Below are 23,915 nucleotides of genomic sequence, written 5' to 3' on the forward strand. Positions count from 1 at the left end.
GGTGAGGAATGGGGTTCTTGCAAGTGTGTCACCAACGAAGATGATCTTTGGGACAGACAGCAGTCAGGAGACACTTCTGTGAGAGAGTGACTCTTGGCATATTGAGTTGGATCTAGATGGGCACATTAGGGTGGGTCAGAGGGTTGGGGGAGGTGTTTAGAGAGAGATCCACAAAAACATAATTCCTCTCCTGGTGCTATCCTGGAGAAAGCTTGGACCCTCAGAGATCTCAAATTTCCCTTATGTCTGGAGCACAAAGGTGAAGCAAGAGAGTTTGCATTGAAGAATGGGGCAGATCACACAAGGCTTTAAAGGTGATATTAAGAATTTGGTGCCTTATACTAATTAAATAATGTTGACTAGTTCAGGAAGCAACAAACTTATTTTGTAAAGGGCCAGAGAGTAAACATATTGTTGCAGCTATTCAGTCTTGCTGTTTGTAAGGGAGACACAGCCAGAGACAACCTGTGTGTGAGTGGGTGTGGCGGTTTCAATAAAACTTTATTTACATAGACAAGTCAAGGTCAGTATTTTACATACTTCCTGATTAGATCAATCCTAAAATTACTGACTTATTTCCAAGTTCCTCCATCTGAACTGGGGCAGGGGTGTTTTGGGGACTTTAGCAGTGCATAGTCAGCAAGCATCAATGTACTTTGTATGTTAAAAATTGGGTTAAGAAAAAAAAAATTGGATTCCTTTGATTTTCCTTTGAAGTCACGTCACAAGAAAAGCAGCAGTCTGGTTCATCTGCCAAGAGAAAGGGCATATAAGACAAAATGAAATGCCAAAAACTGGATTACTAAAGGGGATGAGTGCTGAGAAAATGTTAAAAAGGTTTCTTGAAAAGCAAGGATCACTTGGGAGATGAACTTGCTCAAAGCATGCATTAACTTGCCTCTTGCAAGAGCAAACTGTATTACAAGGCTCTGCTCCAACTCGTCTGATATACAGCACCTGTGGTCTCTGTAGACAACAGACTCTGTACTTGAAAAGTATTGAGTTTAGTGCTCATGCTGTAGAGAATGATGTACTGTCATAAAAGTCATCGGATGGAATCTGGAAAAGCTAAAAAGACTGTTAAAAAGTGGGTTTGACTTCACCTTATAATCACAGTATTAACATATTTGAGTAATTTCATTATGCTGAAGTGACTAGTTTATAAAATACTTGCCAAAATCACATAGTGTATTTAAAATATTTTGGAAATATAACACTGGGCACAATTTGGAGAAGATATTCAGGATGGGCTAGGTTATGCTGTGATAATGAACAATCCCCAAATCTCAGTGGTTGTAAGCAACCAATTCTTTTTTCACTCACAGGAAATGTTCCAAATAGTCGGCAGGGCCTGTACTAATCATAGTCATGTATAGAGCATCATCATCGCAATGTTGCTTCTGGTCATGATAGAAAGAAAGAGATAGCTTTGAAGAAATTAAATGTTTGGCCTGAAAGTGGCATATATTAATTTTCTCACAATGTGTTGGTGAGAACTAATCAAATGGCCTCCACTCACCCATATTGGGTCAGGATATTCATCCGTGTGTCCAAAAAGTAGAAAGCTGGGGATATTTGGTGAATACCTCTAAAGATTATCACAGACAGTTTCATATTTGCTTTTTTTAATTGTTTTATTAATGCTTACCTTGCTAACTTGGTGAGGAAAAACATAAAAGCAGGTACTGCGATTGTTTTGGCTCAGTTTCTTTCACCCACTGCCTAAAACATTGACTGGCGCAATGAGGGACTCAAATAAATGTTTGTTAAGCGTCTATCTAATCTAGTTCTTTTTTTCTCATATTCTTTTTTATTGTTCAAATACACTTGTCTAAAAATATGGAACGCTTCACGAATTTGCATGTCATCCTTGCTCAGGGGCCATGCTAATCTTCTCTGTATTGTTCCAATTTTAGTATATGCGCTGCCGAAGCGAGCGCTCTAATCTAGTTCTTTGACAATAGATTATGTAAGATAATGTGCCCCTTCTTGTGATCAAGATCTTCAGGAATGTGAGTTTTATGTAGTATTACTCATGAAGTAGATGTAAAATCACTATTGAAAATCACAGCCCGCAAAACTCTCTTTGAAATAGACACAGTTTAGAAAAATTAGCTGAGGCTAATTTTTTTTAATGGCCACCTTTTCCCCAATATTATAGGAAAGAATATTGAGATGCTGCACACTTGACTTTGGGGGTTACTCTGTTGCTTCCTGCTGTAATAAGCAGCCTCCCCAATCTTGGTGGCTTCATACAACAAGGGTTTATCTCTCTCACATTCCTTGTCCAATCTTGGATTATTATGGAGATAGAAAAAGGGACCCTGCTCCATATAGCCACATTATGACTGAACCTAAAGGATGCTCTGGAAAATTGCTGTTCACCTTGACTGTGGTAGGTACACTTGGAGGATTCCATACACTCTTTCATGCTTTGGCCTGGATGATAAATGTCACTTCTACCTATGGGCCATTGGCCAGAGCCCATCACATAGCATCACCTAATGTAATGTATGCGAGGGATGTGGAAGAACAGATGGGGTATTTGGAGGCCACCACTTTTTCTATTACACAGAAAATCTGAACAGAGATCATTGAAAGGCCTAAATATGTATGTGTAGTTTTAGGAGAGATCCTTTGCAACTATGTGAGTTTTGTGCTGGATAGGGATTTTACTAGAAAGAAAAATATGTTGAAAAGAGATAGAATAGTTCAGTTATGGTTTGCAAAAGAAAACAATGTAAATGATACCATGATAAAAGAGTAGGAAAGAGTTTCAAAGAGGAAACAGATTTTAGAGTCATGCCTAGACCCACTAACTGTCAGCTGTTAGTGCTATTATTGCTATTATTGTAAAAAACAATGAAGGGTCTATCTACTATTAGGGGAGGTGTTTTATGAATTGATGTCAACAGCCATTTCTGATATAAAATATTGGAACAGTGCAAGACAAAAATGATCATTGTGCTTTTCTAGGCTGGTATCACATACACTATAATTTGGTGTGTATTTAAAAAATATTTAGCTGGTTGTCCTATAATTACCTCAACTTTCTGCACTATATACCACACTAAAAGACAATACTCCACACACATGAATACCTTAGTGATCATAGCCCATCAGGCCTTAGATTTTCATATTGACTGCTGTTAGCAGAATGTCTAGGTTAAATTTTTGTAGGTATGCATGTTAACACCCACCGGAAGCAAGAGGTTCTCTTTGGGATTTAATTTTTTTTTTGAGGGACATTTCTCATGGAACAATGGGTCATACTAGGTTAAGTTTAGGAAACTTGTGTTTACTGAGTTGTCCACATGTTTATTAAAGGACTTTCACATCCATAAATAAATAATTTCCCATGGTGCCAGAGAGATAATGAGACTTTTATATAAAAATATTTCTACCAGCTGAAATATCATGATTGTTATTCTAATATTTCCTCCCACAAATACTTAGAAAACTGTGTGTCTGTTTTAGAAAGTTGCAGTAGATATTTTAATTTATTCTTTTTGTGAACTGTTTTCAACAACAAAAAAATTTATTTGATTTTAATGTGCATATTTTAAGATTTCTTTAGGCCAATACTAATAAAATGAAAATATTTCTGGGATATCAATCATTAAACAAATGTAGGATTTTTAAAATTAATTTAAATTTAAATCAGTGTAAGACAGTGTTCAGAAATTCTTAATACTTATCTTTCCAGTTATACTGGGATTGTCACTTGCTCCAAACCAAACTACTACTCTGTCACAGTCTTTCTAATTTGGCGAAGGACATCCTTATTATCTAGACAGCTAAATCAGAAGCCTGAAGTCATCTTTTCATTCTTTCTGTTCCTCATAATCACATTAGTCCTGTAATTAATACTGTAATTAGTCCTGTAGTTCTCAGTTCTTAAATACTTTTTGATTCTCTTCTTTCTGTTTTATTGTTTCTCCCCCAATTCAGGCTATCATCTCTTTTCTATTGTAAGATCAAGATATTTGGTCTCCTTGCAGCGATCATTCTATAATCCACACCCAGTAATATTTTCCTAACTAAAAATCTCAGCGGCTTCTCATAACCCAGGATAGAGGACAAAGTCCTGAGAGTTGGATATACTTTCTTTTAGGATCTTGACTCTTGCTTGCCTTTCTTTGCCTCATCTCTCACTAGTCTACAAAATCTCTGTCTGGCTTTGCTTTGTAAATACTATTCTTAAGGCCCTCAACACAGAAACACACCCACCAGTCCCTGGTTCATCAACTGCTACTCATTTCTTAATTATTAGCAACCTTTTTAGAAGCCTTTCTGCAGTTCCTGGTAAATTAGGCAGACAACCTCTCTGCTCTCCTCGAAGTCTATTCCTCTAACATAGCATTAGTCACACGCATTATCAGAATTGTTGCTTTACTTACTTATCCTATTGAAGGCAGTTCTCCTTTAGAATAACAACTGTGTTTTCTTTGTTTATTCATTTTTCTATACTGAGAAAATTTTAAAATACAGAAAAAAAAGAAATGATAAATATCCACAATCCTTCCTCAGAAATAACTACATTTGACATGCCATGTTTTATTTTTCTTACTTAAAAATAAAACAAAACACTGCTAACTTCTATCTCTATCCTAAGTCCTACTCCTCTTCTTCCTTTTATATAGGCAGATACTATCATGGTTTGCTGTCGCTTTCTTGTCCGTTAAAAGTACTTTTACATATACTATGTGTATGTATAGCCAATACCATATATATATATATGAATATGTATATATATATCTCTCTGTATTTTTTTCAGTTTTTAAAATGGTTTTATAGCTTTCATAAGCTACCAGCAATTTTATGTCAATATTATGCCAATATACATAGATGAAAAACATTATATTGAGTGAATATGTTGAAATACAATATTATATGAATATTAATTTTTGTCAACTTTATAAGTAAAAATGGTATATATTGCATTCATTTATTTACTTTCTAATTAATAACACTACAGAGCTTCTTTCTATTAACCATTCAGGTGTACCCAGCTCTGAATTTCCTGTAAATTCATTCCCCACCAGAGAACGAAAGAGTGAATGCCCACAGGCTTGAAGAAGAGCAGGTGTATTCTAAGATGCATAGGCAGGCAAAGTGGTTAACACCCGTATTATCATGAATGAGTGATAGAGGATGGAGAGGAAGATGGAAGAACACAGAGCTAAAAAGTTTGGATTTTATCCTCTGGTGAAGAAAGCTTATTGATGGGCTCTAACTAGGGAAACAATTGCTTCGGGGCTGAGTTTTAAAGAATCGGCTTGTGAAGGGTACTTTGGAGGTCAGGTCAGTAGAGAGGAGAAGATTTGGAGCAGGAAAATGACTCAGAAAAATACTGCTGCGGACCAGAAAAGAAATGGTAATGGTTTGAAATGAGCAGGGAGAGTGGAGATGACGAGAAGTGGCTGTACTTGTGATTTATTTGGGAAATTGAATTTCTGTGATTTGAGCTGGATAAAGGACAGAGTTAGGTGTTTTATGCACATAATGTAAATGTTAGTAATGACATTTATTTAATGTGTACTGCTGGTATTAGTTATTTTCCTTCATTAAACTGAAAATTAAGGCAATCGGATCTTATTAACCATTGTTTTCTGTTAACCATTGTATACCCAGTGCTAACACATAAAAAGTGTACAAGGAAAAAATATAAGAGACACTTGTATATGACTACCTGCATTTGGAGGAGTGTGGACATGCTTGCCCGTCTCACCCTAACCTTTCTTATCTTTCAGTCATTCTCATGTTCCCATGCCCCAGATATGATTTAACCACCACATCTTTTGTCTTATTCTGTTTCCCTCTGTGATGCTGTTGCAATTCAGAACTACTAGCAAGCACTCATCTTTAGTCTGATGTGATGTTTCACTGCTCATCAGCTACTCATGTTCTTGCTGAGCTGCAGTCACTATGTATAACTGATTTGACTAATGTTTTCTCGTTCAGGGCAAATGCTTGAAAAATTACCTCTCCCCTTGAAGACCAATTCATACATATTTAAACATGAAGATCATTATAGACAGGTATTCTAAAGTGAACTCTCCTAATCTTTAATCTCATTTTCACTGCTCAAAACATTGCCATTGTCCAACCTTCTGGAGACCTCTAAAATAAACAAACAGAAAGCTGTGACTTAACAAATTCTGCATGATCAAATTACAAATTACTCATACTAAAAGAAATTTTCCTGTGGAAGAAATGAAGTTTCTTTGTAGAGATGAAAATTTAAAAGAATTTGCTGCAAGGGGAAAGGGAGATGGTGCTCGCCAATCTTACTGGTTTTCATCTGAATTCCTCTGTAATTTAATCTTGATAGTTACTTTGAATGGTAGCAGATATAGTTTAGTTAAATTTTGCTCTATTTCTTAGTTTTCCTGGGGGATTACCTGCGGCTGTGTTTGTATTACAAAACAATATAAGTTGCCTATATACACCTTGGGAATCTCTTGATTGTATTGAATCAGGACAGGAAATAAAATAAAGATTCATGAATATTTTAGTTTATTAGGACTATCACTTTCTTACCTTTCTGTGTAGATCTACAAATTAATTAGTTGGTGAGTCTGAAATACATGATTTTTATAATGCATTCAAAGACTGTATTACTTTTTATTCTTTTGATGTAAACCATAATAGAGTGTCTTGTAAGTACAGCTTTAAAAAAACCCTCTTGTTCATAGCCTGCCTCATTCTTTTTAGATTTATGTCTGTGGTGTGCATCATAATGTGGAATGGGTTTCTGTGAAGAAAAGTGGGTCAGATGATTGCTGTGCAGATTGAGGAGAAACTGATAGCTTCCTGGGCTCTTTTGGGTGCTGTTTTAAAATACAGATTAGTCATGGTTTACAGTGCTGTTACCAGCCTGTGAATTACCATTGTGTAATTCTAAACTATTCAGTGCTTATGGCAAAATTCTGGTCTTTTGATGTTGGGGCAGGAGGAGACATTTTATTGGAAAGTGAAGCAAAAATAGAGACAAGAGCATTGGATGATGTTTTTGGAGGGACTGACTTTCCTTCAACAAGATTTTTTTACTCCTTTAAGATCTAGAAATGTCAACAAAATGTCAAACAAAAAAATTCAGTTGAGGGTCAATTATGATCTTATATTAATCCTCTGGTATTTAAAAATTATGGCAGAAAATTTCAAACTTTTAAGAAACAAAGAATATAGTATAAAGAACCCCTCAAGTACACATTAATCTCTTCAGTAATTCCCACTCATCACCCAGTTTCGTTCCTGTGTAACCTTACCAGCTCCCTTCTTTCCATACTAGATCCTTTTGAGCCAGATCCCAGATACCATATCAAACAATCTGTAATCTGAAAGTATCCATCTCTAAAAAACAAGGGTTCTCTTTAAAAATATAACCTCAATACTATTATACACTAAAAATAAACAATAATTTCTTTATACCATGAGATACTCAATAATGATCTAACATTCTTTTCTGTTTATTACCTGGTATACTTATATAAGTAAAAGCTTTCCATCATTAACTATTTCTGTACCCCCAGGTAGAGTTTGCACAGGAAAGCAGGATAAATATTTGATTTTCTTCCTTTATTTCCCAAGCTTGTTAAAAAATGAGTTGGTTCACTAGTATCTTTTAATTACAAATAATTTAATTTTTGTATCTTTTGAACTCATGGATATTAACATAGTTGATGTGCTGCAGTTTATTGTAGTTACTCTTTTCAGTGCTCTCAAATTGTTCCACCCTGTTTTATGGAGTGCCTTCAACTTAGCTTCTCAGTCTTTTCAACGCAGTGCTCCTTCACATTTTCTATGCTTCCTAATATGTTAAGATGTTGCAGGATTGTCTCTTATTTATTCTACCATGGTCTTAGAAACAATTATCTCATCAAGGAAACTTGGTTCCTTATAGTGGGAAATGATGAGAGACCACCTCTCAGCCTGCAGGACTGTTCACTGTTAATAAGGGATGTCTCTCTCACTGGCCAATGATTTTAGGATTACCACCAGCCTAGATACCATGATGACTTCTGGTGCCACTTCCAAAGGCCAAAAATTCATGTGTGAACAGTAACTATAGTAATAGTAGATATGTATTGCATTCGAAACAACCTGCCAAATTCTTTACCAGCATTAATAATTATGTAATTATCACAAAACTGTAATATAAGCACTATTACCCCCACTTTATCACATAAATAAACTGAGGTAAGAAAGGCTTTGTAACTGCCCAAGATTATGTTAGCTGCTATGTTTAAGTCAGTATTTGAAATTGGCAGTCTGCAAGTTGTGTGTGTGTGTGCGCGCACGCGTTGTTTAGTGTTTGGGTTGGAGGAAGAAAAACTTCAGCCCAACAAATCAAAACCAGTTCAGTTCCTTATAGATAGTATAGACTATATATCCTCTTATGTCCAGGACCATAAAGGTTTATACTTGATATCCTGTTATAATTGCTAGTAGCACCAACTTTCATTCTAAAAAATCACCCTAATTGTGAGTAAAAAGAAGCTATAACCTGTGGGCAATGAAGTGGTCTCATGTTATAGACATTCAATGTTTAGTGGGGAAATCCTCTTTTCTAAATTAAAAAAGACCATTAAAAGCACCACCCTCCTGATATGTGGTCTGCTAATTTCTTTAGAGTAACTAGAGATTAATCTAGGCTGCAGTTGTGGGAAATACTTCCTACAGCTTCTGTCCCTGGTGGGGCCCAGCCTGGGATTGCTCTCAAAGTTGGTCTCTGATTCCTGACATTTTAGCAGTCCTTGTGTTTACCAGGCTTGATTAGTGCCCGGTGCAAACTGGCCACTTAATGTTTTCTGAATGAGTGAATGACCTTTGATTGGTCTATTGCCACTGTGGTGGAAATAAAGAAAATAAGCTTAACCAGCTAAGAACTCAGCTAAGGTAAGTGCTTACCTACACTTTTTAAAAAATTATATTTCATTGATTTTGCTATTACAGTTGTCCCAGTTTTCCCCCTTTACCCCCCTCAACACAATTCCCCAACTCCCTCAGGCAATCCCCGCCCAGTTATCCATGTCCACGGGTCATGCATATGTGTTCTGTGGCTACTCTATTTCTAACACTGCTCTTTACATCCCCGTGACTATGCTGTAACTATCAGTTTGTACTTCTTAATCCTTTCACCTTTTTTGCTATCTCCCTGACCCCCTTCCCATCTGGCAGCCATCAAAATGTTCTTCATATGTATGATTCTCTTTCTGCTCTGCTTGTTTGTTTATTTTGTTTTTCAGATTCAGTTGTTGATAGATATGTATTTATTGCCATTTTATTGATCATATTTTTGTTCTTCTTCTTCACCTATGCTTTTGCGATCACATTATTTCACCCTTTGTTTCAGAGAAAAATATCACTGACTTGACCTGTCAAGTATTTTTCAAATTGTATCAGTGTTTCAGTTTTTAAAAGACACATCAAGGACCCAGGGTAAATGCTCTATTGGCCTAACTCATGGCTTGGTTTTCTTTTGTTTATTAATTTTTGCTTTGTGCAAGTACTGCCAGTCAGTTGAGCTGACAACCAACACCTGAAATCTTAGCCCAGAGAGCATATCATGGGAGCAAAAATGAAGGAATTTTAAGAGTGGGTATGATCAGTACAAATTTCCTGGAGAAAAATAACCACTTGATGTAATAAAATAGGCTGCTAAAGCCTAATCATCACAGAGGCTATGAATAGGTGATCCTGGGCAAAGAGCATTTTATTTTATTTCTGGCAAAAGAGTTTTTCAGTAAAAAAAGGACATATTAGGTAAAATATTTGTGTGGACAAATGTTTTAGTAAGGAGGTTTTAGTTATTAAAACCTGCTAAGCCCGTGTAAGAATAAGGTATTAGAATAATGTACAGCGCAAAAGCTACTCTGTACGTGAGAGGGCCCAGGAGGCAGGGAGCCTGCTCCTGGGCGACAAGTACCAGGGCAACTGGATAGTCAGTTATTGGGATCCAAAAGTTCTTAGAATTTAGACTAAATTAGAATATTTTTTTCTTTACGTCTTTGAAATAATCAGACTCAAAGAAATTTCGTTCTTCACATTTATTTTCTATGTTGATGGAGATTAAATTTCATCTGAGATGGGCCAGATAAATTAAAACTGAAGCATTTGATTTAGAAAACTCAGATATTTCTTCAGGCTAAGACTGTTCATTTAAACAAGTCTATTAGATTCAATTCAAATTAATAAGATACTGAATAAAATGATTTCTTAGAAAAGTAAATGAAAAGAGGACAAAATTATTTTATAAAGTAGTATGTTGCGTTTCTGGAACAGCAAAGGATTATTTGTCCTCATTAAAATGTTCTGTCAAGAATGGCAGTGGTGGTGGTGTGTGGATGTAGGTTGCTTAAAAATAATAAATATCTAGATGTTTTGATTATATTTGAGTTCGGCTTCTCTAACTCTATAATGTTTAGTTGAACAGGTCTATTGATACTTTAATTTGAGTGGGAAACCCTGTTTTGCAGAGACATGAAACCACCAAGGCAGGAGAGGCATGGCATCTGGATTGTAGCCTTCTCCTATCTTTCTATTTACTCGACTCCCTTTCTTCACTGCCCTGCCATGGATGTGCAAGTGTAACAGGGTGGTCAGGTGTTCTTCGGGGTCCTGAGACCATGAGATTTTGTCAAAGTTATATTCTTGACACCCTGATTGCAATAAATTGGTGTATAAATGCTGGGGGGAAAAAATAAAGAAAGTGACTGAAAAATAGGATTCCATTTTTTTAAGTTCTAACAATTGAACCGTAGTAAAGAATATCCATGTGAAACACTGACACAAATTTTAAAAATTATAATAGTCAAATATAAAATATGAGGGTGGAATAACAAAGGAGAATCATATGAGCTTTAGTTTGCTGGAAGTGACGTTATGCACGGTGCTCATATCTCCTCAGTTTATAAAACATTAATTACAAAATAGCACTTGAATAGTCTGCATAGGTTTTATAAGCATAGACCTTTGAATTTGTGTTGAAATTCTTGATGTATATTTTCTAGCTGGGCTACTAGACATCAAGACACTTCCCTCTTGTGCCTCAGGTGCTCTGTCTGTCACAACTCTGCCTTGTGGAACTACCCTAAGGATTAGAGATAACATGTATAAAGGACCTGGCTCATAGTAAGTGCTCATAAACTGTAATTTGCCATTTTTCACTTCACCACAGGCTTTGTTGATATTTATAAAACCCATTTTTTTCTAGATGATTTGCTGAATAGAACTAATATTAGTTAGAAATATACATTATTTTAAAATACTTTCTAATTATTATGGCCACTGTTAAAATAGAACGAAGCAGAAAGCTCTGGCAGCAACCAGGATATCTTTTATAGCTTTGTTTCAAAGGAATCTTTATCAGGCTTCTGCAGCATAAAACATGTGTTTCACTTTTTCTGTTTTTTCAGGTCCTTTGCCTGTGCTACTTCAGAAAAATATTGTTCTCTTCTGTATTTCCTATTTGTTCTCTGAAGGAAGCAGTTGTTTTAATTATTGATCATTTATGGTGGATCGTTTTATTCTAACTCATAGAAATAAACCAACAATAAGTGGGATGCATGTGAAACACCTCATACACGTGTATCTAACAAAGAAAACATACCGTATTTTACCATATGTAATGCACACTTCTTTGCTCAAATTTTTGAGGGAAATGAGGATGCACATTATACATGAGTAATACTTATCCTATATCTATATAAATGTTTTTAATTCTTTTATTTATGCTTATGTGTTCAAAGTATAACACTAGAAAGCAAAACTCATATCAGTGTGCAAAATCACATCCTGGAATATAATAATTGGTTTTGTTTCTAAATATAAATAAATAAAAATTGAATTAAAAATTAAAATGATGGATTTTTTTTCCTGAAAGTTTAGGCCAAAAACATTGTACATTATACATGGCAAAATACAGGTACATCTTCAGATAGTATGCATTAGAGCCTGCCTTACTGCCCTAGCTCCCAACAAGTTCCTCTGTGCTTCAACATCCTATTATATTAGATCCTGCAAATGAAAGCTTTGGGTCCACAGATAGAAGTAACAGAAGCCTAGTAGGAGTGTCCAACCTTTTGGTGCCACATTGGAAGGATAAGAGTTGTCTTGGGCCACACATTAAATACACTGCGACACATAATTACACACACACACACACACACACACACCAAAAACCCATAACATTTTAAATAAATTTACAATTTTGTGTTGGGTCACATTCACAGCCATCCTGGGCTGCATGTGGCTTGAGGGCTGTAGTTGGACACCCTTGTGGCTGGGATGAAGTGGACTTCTTTGTGGTATAAGGTGATTAAATATTTATCAGTTTGCTTAAGCCAAGTATCTGGTAAAAGACTAGTTCGTATTTTTTGTTTTGTTTTTGAGGAAGACACTTTGACTCTTATCTTGCCTTAATCAGAGAATTCATTGCTTGTTGAAGAGCTTTAATCTGATATCATTTCATTTTGTGTATGTTTGTTGCCTATAACAAATAGCTAAAAATATTTTTAATGGAGCCGCAAGTGATGACTTGCCAGTACACACATCACACAATATTGTGTTTCTTTATATGCATAAAGGTGATATTTTAAATAAAGGTGATAATTTAATCAACATATATCCCTATATTTAAAGGCTGAGAAAACTACTCTATAGGGCTAAGGATGCAGGTATTAAATTTGTTGTCAGTGGTATAGAGGGACAATTACATCGTTGTTTTTTTAGTATTGGATAGCAAATTGTGTTACAATCAGTGTAAACAAGTATAAACAGAGATGATCATTTGGGTTGGATTTTGTTTCAAAAGGTAAATTCTTGGGATTTGGGGTATTAAACAATCTATTCCACGCAAGGGAAAAATCACCTTTCTGTGATTTTATTTTTTTCACTCCGAGAAAGTCGTCCCATTCAGGAGATTATTTTATCCTCCTAGATTTGCTTTCTTCTATTGTTTTTTCCTGACAATGATGACTGGCTTCCAAAAAAAAATTTATATCAACTGATAGAGTCCTTTTTCCTTCTACTGTTGATCTCAGTTTTGAAATATAAAGCACTCTTTCTATTTTTGGTACAACAAGTTCCCCAAAATGTAAATGGATAAAAGTACTACAATCTGTTATGGAAGTAGAAATGTCTTCATAATTGCTTTACAAATTTTCCAAGTAAAATTTGTAATGCATAAAAACTTATTTCTGAATTATTTACAATCAATTGAAGGAGATAAAGCAATCTGCCTCTCCTACTAACAGTGAAGTAAAAGAATGATTTTAAACAACTATTCCTATTTTCTTAGGATACAAGTCTGTGATAGTTGCTCCTTTAAGAAATCCTTTAGGTAAAACTTAGGGTTGGCTATAAAAATCTATGCTAGGACAAAACAAAACGATATTGGAATTACATATCTAATTAAATGATTAGCTATTTGGGCAAATTGATCATTTGAGTTTTAATATTCAGGAGTATTTCCTATGTACTCTTGATTTCTGAACATGTGATTAATTTCCAATGAATTCAAAATCTTGTAATTAGTCTTTTTGAGTATCAATTTGAGAAATGCATTCATAGTCTAATCATTTTCTTTTATGCTATCATATTTTAAATCAGAGAGTAAGATTTTCACTGTGTTTCCAGCCCAGAGCACATTTATTTTTTTATTATTTAACTTATACTATATGCTATAATATTAACAAGAAATGTTAAAGGGACTTAATTAAGAAAAAGAAGATCAAAACTATGAACATTAAAATGTCAACAAACTCAAAACTATCAACAACTGGATCTAAAAACAAAACAAAGCAAAAACAAAAACCTAAGCAATAACCAGAACAGAAACAGGACCATAGATATGGAGACCATTTGGAAGGCTATTAGCCAGAAGGAGGACATGGGTGAATGGGGGGAAAGGTATGGGGATTAAGAAGCATAATCGGTAGGTACAAAATCTTTTTAATATTATAGCACATAGTATGACAGTTGATATGATCAACAGTTTAAAAATTGTGGTACAATTTTAGTGCCTTGGCATTTATAGACTTATCATTTATACAAAGTTAAAACTTTGTTTCAGACACTTGCAAGAAACCTTAAAGCTGTATGATACAGTGTGAAATTTGTGAGGACAGGAATTTGGGCCCCGACTCAAACCATTAGCAGCCAGTGCGTGAGCCCTGCTGACTACCCAGAACCAACATTGTAATGTGCTCGTCTATTAATTGGTGCCTTATATTGACATTAACATTTATAAAGTGTTAAAAATTTTATTTCATAGCAGGAACCGGTACCTAAAATGAAGTTCAACTGCTGGTCCTTTAGGGTTTTTAATGTAATTGGAGATTTGTAGTCTCAACATATATCCCTCAAGAATGTCATGGTTTTACTGAAGTTAAAGACATTTCTTATTCCATGGTCAGACTTTCAGTAGTTAAGATGTAGCCTCCCATGAAGTGAGAAATGTTGCAAATCAGACAAAGTTAGCAACTGGCAAAGCATTCAAATACCTTTCAATTTTTATCTTTTTTTTTTTTTTTTGCAGTTCAGGTTATCTAGGTGTGGGACTTAGAAATCAGCATTTAAAACTTGTATATTACAATCTGTATTCTGTTGTATAATTTGATCTAAAATTTAAAAACTGAAAATAGTGTAATCCTCTTCTGCGTCCTGAAACTGAAAACACATTCTTAAAAATAATATATAGTAACATGCATCGCATATTTCCCAAGGATACCATGAAAAAAATTATATAATATATACATACATCATGCTTTCACATTCAAATTTAAATAAAATGCCTGTAACATGTATCCAATTATGTTCATCCGTGTTTGTGGAGAATGAAGAGTTGCGTTCTTGATTAGCTAGGTCAAGGTAGGAAGATACTAACTGTGTGTTTATTTTGTGCAATGACATTTCAGCGTCCCACATAGATTTGTCCTTTTGTTCTTCACTTCTTATTGGTGGTTTTGTTGTAGATACTTTACGTATGTCTTCTCATTGAATCTATCTATTGGTTTGAAGAGAAAATTATAAAGTTGGGACAATGTCAGAGTAAAGTTCAATTCTCAGTTATGTACAGAGTTATTTAAAAAAAATGGAAAATTTATTAAATTCACTTAAAATTGCTGAATCCTTTGTTTTAAGTAAAAATATTTTGAGTATTGTATACCAAAAAATCACTGATGCTATTTAATTTCTCTACCTGTCAATAAGAACTATCCCTGAGATATATTACAAAATATTTCTGTGAAAGAAATCACTTAACTTCAGCAGTGAGTACTACGGATTATTTATTTTAAATGACAACAACCACATTTCTATGCACATATTTTGAGCATGCCAAAAACATTCTGAATGGAAAGCTGAAAAGAATGTTAAAAAGCACACTCTTTTCCATATGAAAAATTACTGACCAGCAGAAACTGAAAAAAATATTACTAAAAATTTAGATATAATGTAGATAGGTCCTGACTTAACAATGAGTGAGCAGTTACTTCTTGCAAATTTCAGTAACATTGTCTTGACTGTTGTTCCTGGTGCCCCTGTGTTGCTAGGCAACTCAAAAAGGAATGGAAAATTTACACTAAAATTTACTTATACATGTTAGATTTTATACTATTATATTGAGAATGTGTTACACACATCATTACAGGCTAGTTGTATATTTCTATTCTGTCCTTTGTGTGAGTTTCTCAGAATATATAAAAGACACTCTGCCTGCGTCCTTTCTCCCTTTTTTTCCTGAAAATTAATGTAGCCCTAATATATGCATTATTATGGTCGACTATTGTGGGTACATGAAAGAAAATGTGTAACCTTTTTTGATGCAAATAGATGATTGTTTTAAAAATATATAAATTTTACCACATTCTCTCTCTTCTACTCTCTCTCTCTCTCTCACACACACACACATACAGAGCTTATATATTTTTTTAAACAATCATTCTTCCTCCATCAAAATAGGCTACATACTCTGTGTGTGTGTGGGTGAGTGTGTGAGAGAGAGCGAGAGAGAGAGAGAAAGACAGAAAGAGTGAGAAGCTCTAAAATAAGAAATCTATGTAAGAAACAAGGAGTCTCTTAGTTCCACCTGACTCTTCTTATTTAATTACTATAATTAATAGATGCAGAAGAGAAATTAATAGGATCCTTAAATCCAGTGAGATATTAAAGGTCTGAACTGTGGATATTTGAATTAAAGACTAATCAACCTGAGCTTTTTAAACAATACTCTCTGATATTTTAAAAAATGGCAGCATAATTTCAAGTGGGAGTATTATACTTGAGAACTAGAGTGGTTTTGTAAATCAAATTTTAAGAGTTAATGTTATGTCAATGCCACACACCAGAAAATTTGCTATGTATAACAAAAGAGCTTTAAGGAATCATGCGTAATGGATTGTGATGACTGAGACTGCTGAAAACTGATGGCCCAAATCAAAAGGATGATGAGGAATCTTTGTGGAATGATGACATACCTCTAACTTTGTGAGAAGGGCAAGGAATGCCAGGGGTTTTTATTTCAAGGAAGACTCTGAGGATTTGCATTTTTATATTATTTTATTACCTTAGTTACTTTATTCCTAGGTGAATGGTCCAAATTTGTGAATGGATATTTTAGTGAGTCACACCAAGATTATGCAACTATTCAACAGAAGGTTGAAGCTTATGGTCTTCCTGCTAAATGAATCCTAGAGAGATAGAATCTGATATGTTTGGTATCCTTTGAGTTCCTTACAATAGGTTGGATCAATATTTACTTGAGTGCTTTCTGTTCACTTGTTTTGTGGTATTTCCCTTTGATTGAATCTGTGTAGTTTCACCTTTGAAATTGAAGAGTAACTTGAATGTAAATTCTGCTGTATATTATATCAAGTTTATTTTTTTAATTTTTGAACTGATTTTAGAGAGAGAGAAAGAGGGAGAGAGAGATAAAAAACATTGATTTGTTTTCCATTTCTTTATGCATTCATTGGCTGATTCTTGCTTGTGCCCTGAGGATCAGACGCACAACCTTGGTGTATTAGGACAATGCTCTAACTCACTGAGTGACTGGCCAGGGCAAGATTATTATTTTTTAATTGTTTTTTATTGATTATGCTGTTTCAGTTGTCCCTATTTTCCCCCTGTGTCTCCCTCTGCCTGGTACCCCTCTTCCCTCCAGCAGCTGGCCCCTTAGTTCATGTCTATGGGTTCTGCATATAAGTTGTTTGGCTTCTCCATTTCCTATAGTATTCTTAACATCTGCCTGTCTATTTTGTTCTTATCAATTATGCTTCTTAGTCCCTGTACATTTCCCCCTTTTTATTCCCGTCCTTCTCCCAGCTGATCAGCTTCCAAATGATCCATATCAATGATTCTGTTCCAGTTCTGGCTGTTTGCTTAGGTATTTTTTGGTTGTTTGTTTTTTTTTTTTAAAAAGATTCAGTTGTTGATAATTGTGAGTTTGTTGCCTTTTTAATGTTCGTAGTTTTGATGTTCTTCTTTTTCTTAAATAAGTCCCTTGAACATTTCATGTAATGGCTTGGTGATGATGAACCTTGACTGGGAAACACTTTATCTGCCCTTCCATTGTAAATAGCTTTGCTGGATAGAGTAATCTAGGTTGTAAGTCCTTGCTTTTCATTACTTTGAAGACTTCTTATCAGTCCTTTCTTACCTGCAAAGTTTCCTTTGAGAAATCAGCTGACAATCTTATGGGAACTCCTCTGCAGGTAACTCTCTGCTTTTCTCTTGCTGCTTTTAAGATTCTCTCTTTATCTTTAACCTTTGGCATTTTAATTATAATGTATCCTGGTATGGTTCTCTTTGGGTCCCACTTGTCTGGGACTCTCTATGCTTCCTGGACATATATGTCTTTTTCCTTCACCAAATTAGGGAAGTTTCCTTTTATTATTTTTTCAAATAAGTTTTTAATTTATTGCACTTCCTCTTCTCCTTGCATCCCTATGATTCGGAGGTTTGCCCTTTTGGAAATATCCCAGGGTCTTCTTATACTATCCTCATTTTTTTTGGATTCTTGTCTCTTCTTTCTGTTCTGATTGAATGTTTGTTTCTTCCTTATGTTCCAAATCATTGATTTGAATCCCAGCTTCCTTCCCTTCACTGTTGGTTTTCTGTTGATTTTTCTTTATTTCACTTAGTGTAATCTTCATTTCTTCCTTTATGTTGTTGCTGTACTCAGTGAGTTCTCTGAGCATTCTGATCACCAGTGTTTTAAACACTACATCTGATAGTTTGGCTATTTACATTTTGTTTAGTTCTTTTCCTGGGGTTTTGTTCTGTTCTTTCATTTGGGCCATATTTTCCTGTCTACTCAATTTACCAGCCTCCCTGTGTTTGTTTCTGTGTATTAGGCGGAGCTGCTTTGATCCTTGTCTTAGTGTACCTGTTAAGTTATATGGTGTGGAACCTTAGGTATTCACCAAGGCAGGGCAACCCACTTCACCACTTTGTGGCTCTGTGTGAAGAGAGGGCTCGCTGAGGAAACAATGCTGATGCTTGGCTTCTAGGGGTTTGTCAGGCATTCGCCTCATTTCCAATCACTTTACCCACTTCCCATATGTTACTGACACCAGTCCAGCTGTTGCCCTGGTGGTGAATCCCAGAGTGGGAGGCGGGGTTTGCGTATATTCTAAGTCTGTGCAGGCCCTTTAAATGGACTCTCGTGAGAAACTGGGAGTTTTCTTCTGCGGCCCCAACCTCCACTGGTTTTGAGGTTAGTTGTAATTTTTATTGTGATTGCAAGAGGAGGTGGAGCATGTCTACCTACACCTCCATCTTGACCAGAGTCCTCAATGTTATTTTTTAAAATAACATTTATTATGAGAATCATGATCATATATTGAATACAATCTTCTACCCTGTAGGAATTTAGAGATAATTAAAATGTATCCTCAAGGGTATAGTTTTATGGGCAGAGAAAAATTAAGAATGTGTAAGATTTTATCACATTGAGCTATATACAGTCAATAGAAATCATTTTGTGGGTAAAAATTCTTATAAATAGCACATGTCAGAAGACATTTATTTAACATGTTTTCAATATACTTTGCATGATACACTATATACCTGGGTAGTTAAAAACATCTTTGTAGGGTGAAGTTGAGAGATGTTAATTAGAACCAGTTATTGTGCAGAGAAATCTCATGATTCCTGAGATTTGTGACTCTTCAGTGTCACATTCAGTTAATGATCATGAATCTCAGAATTCATTGTAAATATTATTGTTTAGCATACTTTTGTTATTTATTAATTTACATCTGATTTTCTTATAGATGAGTTTCTGGGAACTATTTCTTTCATGCTACCTTGAATTTTTTTTAAATTAAAAATTATTTTTCTATTACAGTTAACATACAATTTTACATTAGTTTTAGATGTACGGCATAGTGGTTAGAGAGTTATAGAGCTTATAAAGTGATTACCCTCAGTGCAATACCCATCTGACACCATACATAGTTATTACAATATTATTGACTATATTCCCTATGCTGTTCTTCATACCCTCATAATAATTTTTACAACTGGCAATTTGTAATTCTTAAGAATTTAATTTTTAAAAATTGAATTTAAATACCATTTTTTATGATATACTATCATACAACTCATTTGATTTATTTTTCTCTTTTTAATTAGTGAATTTTTCTGTCAGTTATTTTCAGTTTTTTTGGATGAAAAAGCATTTATATGGCTTAATTTTTTAAATTTATGTCAAATAAAATGACATAATCAGTAGACTAGGCAGATACTGATTTTTTGGTATGGATCGATAAATAAATATAAAACTTTTTTCCTTAATATTTTTAGATTTTTGACAGGTTTATAGTCAAAACTTATTCTTCTCTTTTCTTTTATTCATTCTATTAACCAGTATATGAATTTCTTCTTTGCTAATAATATAAAATTAATCAAAACAGATCAGGCGTCTCTCCTTATGGAGCTTATAAGGCTAGTAGTGCAGGAGACAGTCCATAAGTAATTAAGCGATATAATTATGTATCTGTAAGCGCTATGAAGGAAATAAACAAGCCAATGCAATAGAAAATAGTTGTGTCAGGTTATTTTAGATGAAATGGTCAGAGAAGGCTGCGTGTGGAGTCAACATTGCAACTGAGATAAGAAAGATGAGAAAGAACCTGGCACGTCAAGGCCTAAGGAGATAAGCTCACCAGGCAGAGTGATGACAAAGTGAATAGGCACCATGGTGAGAAAGGGTTTGTTTGGTGAGTTCAAGAAGTGGCCAATGTGGTTAGGGGAAAGTAAGGGAAGAATAATGAGTCAGATGGAATTATAGAAACAAGCTGGCTATTCAAGAAATCACACCTGTTTTAAGAAGTTCAGATCTTCCAGTGTGTTTTGAGTAAGTGAATGAAGCAGCTTTCTTGGAAGAGAAAAGCAATTCAGGAGGCTTGTAACGCAGTGACTTTAATGATGGAATCATTAAACTGGGCAGCAGGGAATAGGCCAGCAGGTGATGGATAGAGAAAGGGTGATGACTGGCCATGAAGTACAAGAATGAAGGAGTTGGAAGGATGAGGTGTATGGTGACTGACAGGTCTAGGGAGGAGTCATGCGAGTGGGTGCCTGAGATGGAGAGAGAAAAAGAGTTGAATGAGGAAGTCAGGACCTGAATGTTAAGTCCCATGTATAGATTTTGCCATTATACAGGGAGATGTGGAAAAGAAGATGGTGAACTAGAATCCAAGTCCTTTGTTACTCTCTGCAGGGTGGTTTTATGAAAGCAATGAGGGATGTAGAAGGTTGTGTAAGCCTGATGAAATAAATCTCAGCTAAGCTAAGATTTTGGGGAGAGAAAGACAGAACTGATTTGGTAGCAGCAGTGAAGAGAAACAGGTCAACAGGTTAGCTCATGTTAGGTCTTGAAAGCCTTTTTAGAAAAGTCAGTTTCCAAATCAGAAGGATGATGATGGTGGTAATTTTCCTTCAAATAAAATGATGTCTCAATATTCACTGACTTGCACCCATATTGATTTCTGGGCAATTTAGCAAAGATGTATTTCTATGAGGACAAGAATTATGTTTGTTTTGCAGACTGTTGAATCATCAAGGCCTAACATATTGGTTTCTCAGTAAATACACGTTGATATAAGTTAACTGATTAAATTGTAAGCTCATTTTCTTTCATTTTAATTTGCAAATTAAAAATAATGGCCTTATTTTTAATTTTTTTGTTATATGCTATTATAGTATATGCTCTTATTTTGATACCTTTTAATCATTGACAAATTATAAGTACTATTAATTAATATTTTGTTGATACTTTATAATATTCTATTAATCGTCATTTAACACATTTCCAATGAAAAGCATTTCTGGACGTATTTAAAGTTAGTGCTTATTGACACTATTTCAAGTAATGCTGGTTTCAATTTATATGATGCAAAATTTCAAGTAAACCCTCATGGAATTATCATATCCTTCTCTAATGTTAAAAACTTTTATAAAGCATCTGCTGAATTAATGAAAGAAAAATATACTGGAAATAAAATTCTACTTAAATTAATGTGTTTTATTTTGTGTGAAAGCATCAATATGCTATGATTTTACTATTCTTTTTTATATAGAAAATGCTAAGGTTGTTTTGTTTTGTTTTGTTTTTACCCCCCAAATTTATTTTTATGTATCTATGTTGGCCACTGAGGTTAGATTTGTATAAGAGGGTAATTTTAAGTTCTTCCTCTTTTCTCCCTTCTTTCCTCCTTCCTTCTTCATTAATTTTTAAATGTGCACATATCTTGCTCATTTTTTTCCATAGGACAGGGGTAGATGATGATTGCTTTGTACGTGGACTCTAATATCTCATCTTTGAAATTTCAAGAAATGACTTACTAACAGTTTCTATTGTGCTTTATGTAATATTATATAAAGAAAATTCCTTATTTTGTAGCACTTTATATTTTACCAAATTGATGGGTTTTAATAACTTTTTTTCTATTTTTGGTGACTCAATCAAGATGGTTTATTCCTTGCATCTGCATCAGCCCATGTTGGATGAACCAGATCAGTAGGCAGGTCTCCTCCACTCGGACTTTCGGGGACTCTGGCTGATGATGGTTTCATTGCGTTTAACACATGGCTTTCAAAGCTGGTGTCTTTCTAGCAAAGGCACAGGGCCAGAGATTACCTCTGACGCAGGCTGCACACATCACTTTGGCTCACGTACCACTGGTTCGACTTTACCCCTGAGGCCACATGTAGTCACAGAGGAGGCCAAACCATTTGGTTCAAAGTGGACAGCCACATCCCAGCCTCAACTCTTTATCACTTGAGAGGGGATTTTGGTGGAAAGCTAGTAGTCTTTATCATAGTCCTTAAAAAGGGATCTGAAAGAACGCAGACCAGGCTATTTGCAGTTTTAATTTCAAGGTTAATGGGGTTTTGAATGTTTTAATTTTTTTTCATTTCAGTTTGTCATTTTCCACTATGAACATACATTTCTTTTTACTTTTTATTACTTTCAATTTTTTTCAGTAATTTAATAGTAAATGTACAATTTTAATCAAATTCTACCTCTCATGCTAAATTCATGGAGACTAATAAATTATTGGTGAAAGAATGTTACACTATTTTCAATCTGGAAAAGTTTTTTTTTTGTTATTTTAATCCTTACCCAAAGATATTTTTATTGATTTTAAAGAAGAAGGGAAGGAGAGGTAGAAAGAGAGAAACATTAGTGTGAGAAACATTGATCCATTGCCTCCCATACATACCCTGACTGGGCACTGAACCTGCAGCTTAGGTGTGTAGCCTGATTGGGGATTGGACCTGCCAGCTTCTAGTGTATGTGATGATGTTCCAACCAACTGAGCCACCCAGCCAGGGCTGGAAAAGTTTTAAAAATTATTTTTAAGCTTTATATATTGACCCAACTGTGTCTCAACTCAAAGGGAAAACGTAATTTTTGTATCTCTGCCTCTTTGTATATTTATAGAGATATAAATCTTTCACCTATCTGCTAATTTCAGTCTTTTTTGCTTGTTAGATGAAATAATATTTTTAAGTCTTCCCTTTTCTTATACTTCTTGTTCAGAACTATCAGTTTGAGATTTATTGTATCCTTAAAGATATGTGTGTAATATAATTTTCCCTAGTTCCTGGTAAGAAAATAAAAACTCTTAAGATTGAAAGTATTTACCTGTGTCTCTGATCAAACCCTACTGTTAGGTGTTTATCATATGGTTAGATTGGTGTTAAGTCAATCTGTAATTAAATAAATAATGTTGGTGGCAAATGTCAGAAGCTAGATGAGAATCAACTTTCAAGGTCTTTAAAATGTGATTTTTATATAGACCCAAGACATGTCACTTGTGGTTATTCTTATACATAAGAAATGGTATTGTTCTCTGCATAACACTTTTGTAGAATTTTAAAGTGAAATTTTAAGGTGCTTTTTGATAGAGCCATTGTGCTTTTTCCACTGTGGAGTGAGCTCTTGGAACAACCTGTGTCTGTCATCTGCATGCCTGGGACATAGTAGGATCTTAATAAGTATTACGTGAATAGGGGATTCTAGATACTATTCATGTACCCATATTAAATCACTTTTTTTGTGGTATCTATTTAAAATATACTCTTTTATTGCAAATGAAATATTTGATCCATGATATTTGATTAACATGTGTGAGCTCAGAGGGGATTAAACCAAACCGTTGCCATGTATAGGTAAGTATTGTGTGAGTTTCTCATGTAACATTCTATTCACCAATGGAGATTTAGAAAAAAAAACACCTCTTTAGCTAGTGCTTTTCTGATGGAGAAATAAGTCATAAATATTAAAAGCTTGCTGTGTCCATTTTGGGCTGCATTTCTTTCCTAAGAGCTGCCACACCTCACATATACCTAGATTGCCTTTCTGAAATACAGGACCACAAGTGTATTGTCAATAAAAT

General features: G+C 34.7%; 1 protein-coding gene and 1 non-coding gene across 2 annotated transcripts in view; one reads left to right on the forward strand and one right to left on the reverse strand.

Annotated features, from left to right (window-relative positions):
* LAMA2 (laminin subunit alpha 2) overlaps window positions 1–23,915 on the forward strand; it is a 525,989-nt gene that overhangs the window by 69,999 nt on the left and 432,075 nt on the right. The gene's annotated exons all lie outside the window — the stretch shown is intronic.
* LOC129067966 (U6 spliceosomal RNA) lies at window positions 1,834–1,940 on the reverse strand. The gene has a single exon (XR_008528794.1). It is a non-coding gene; the product is annotated as a U6 spliceosomal RNA (small nuclear RNA).

This window comes from Pteronotus mesoamericanus, unplaced genomic scaffold, assembly GCF_021234165.1.
Source record: "Pteronotus mesoamericanus isolate MK-2021 breed Mesoamerican mustached bat unplaced genomic scaffold, CSHL_Meso_final contig_20, whole genome shotgun sequence".
Lineage (NCBI taxonomy): Eukaryota > Metazoa > Chordata > Mammalia > Chiroptera > Mormoopidae > Pteronotus > Pteronotus mesoamericanus.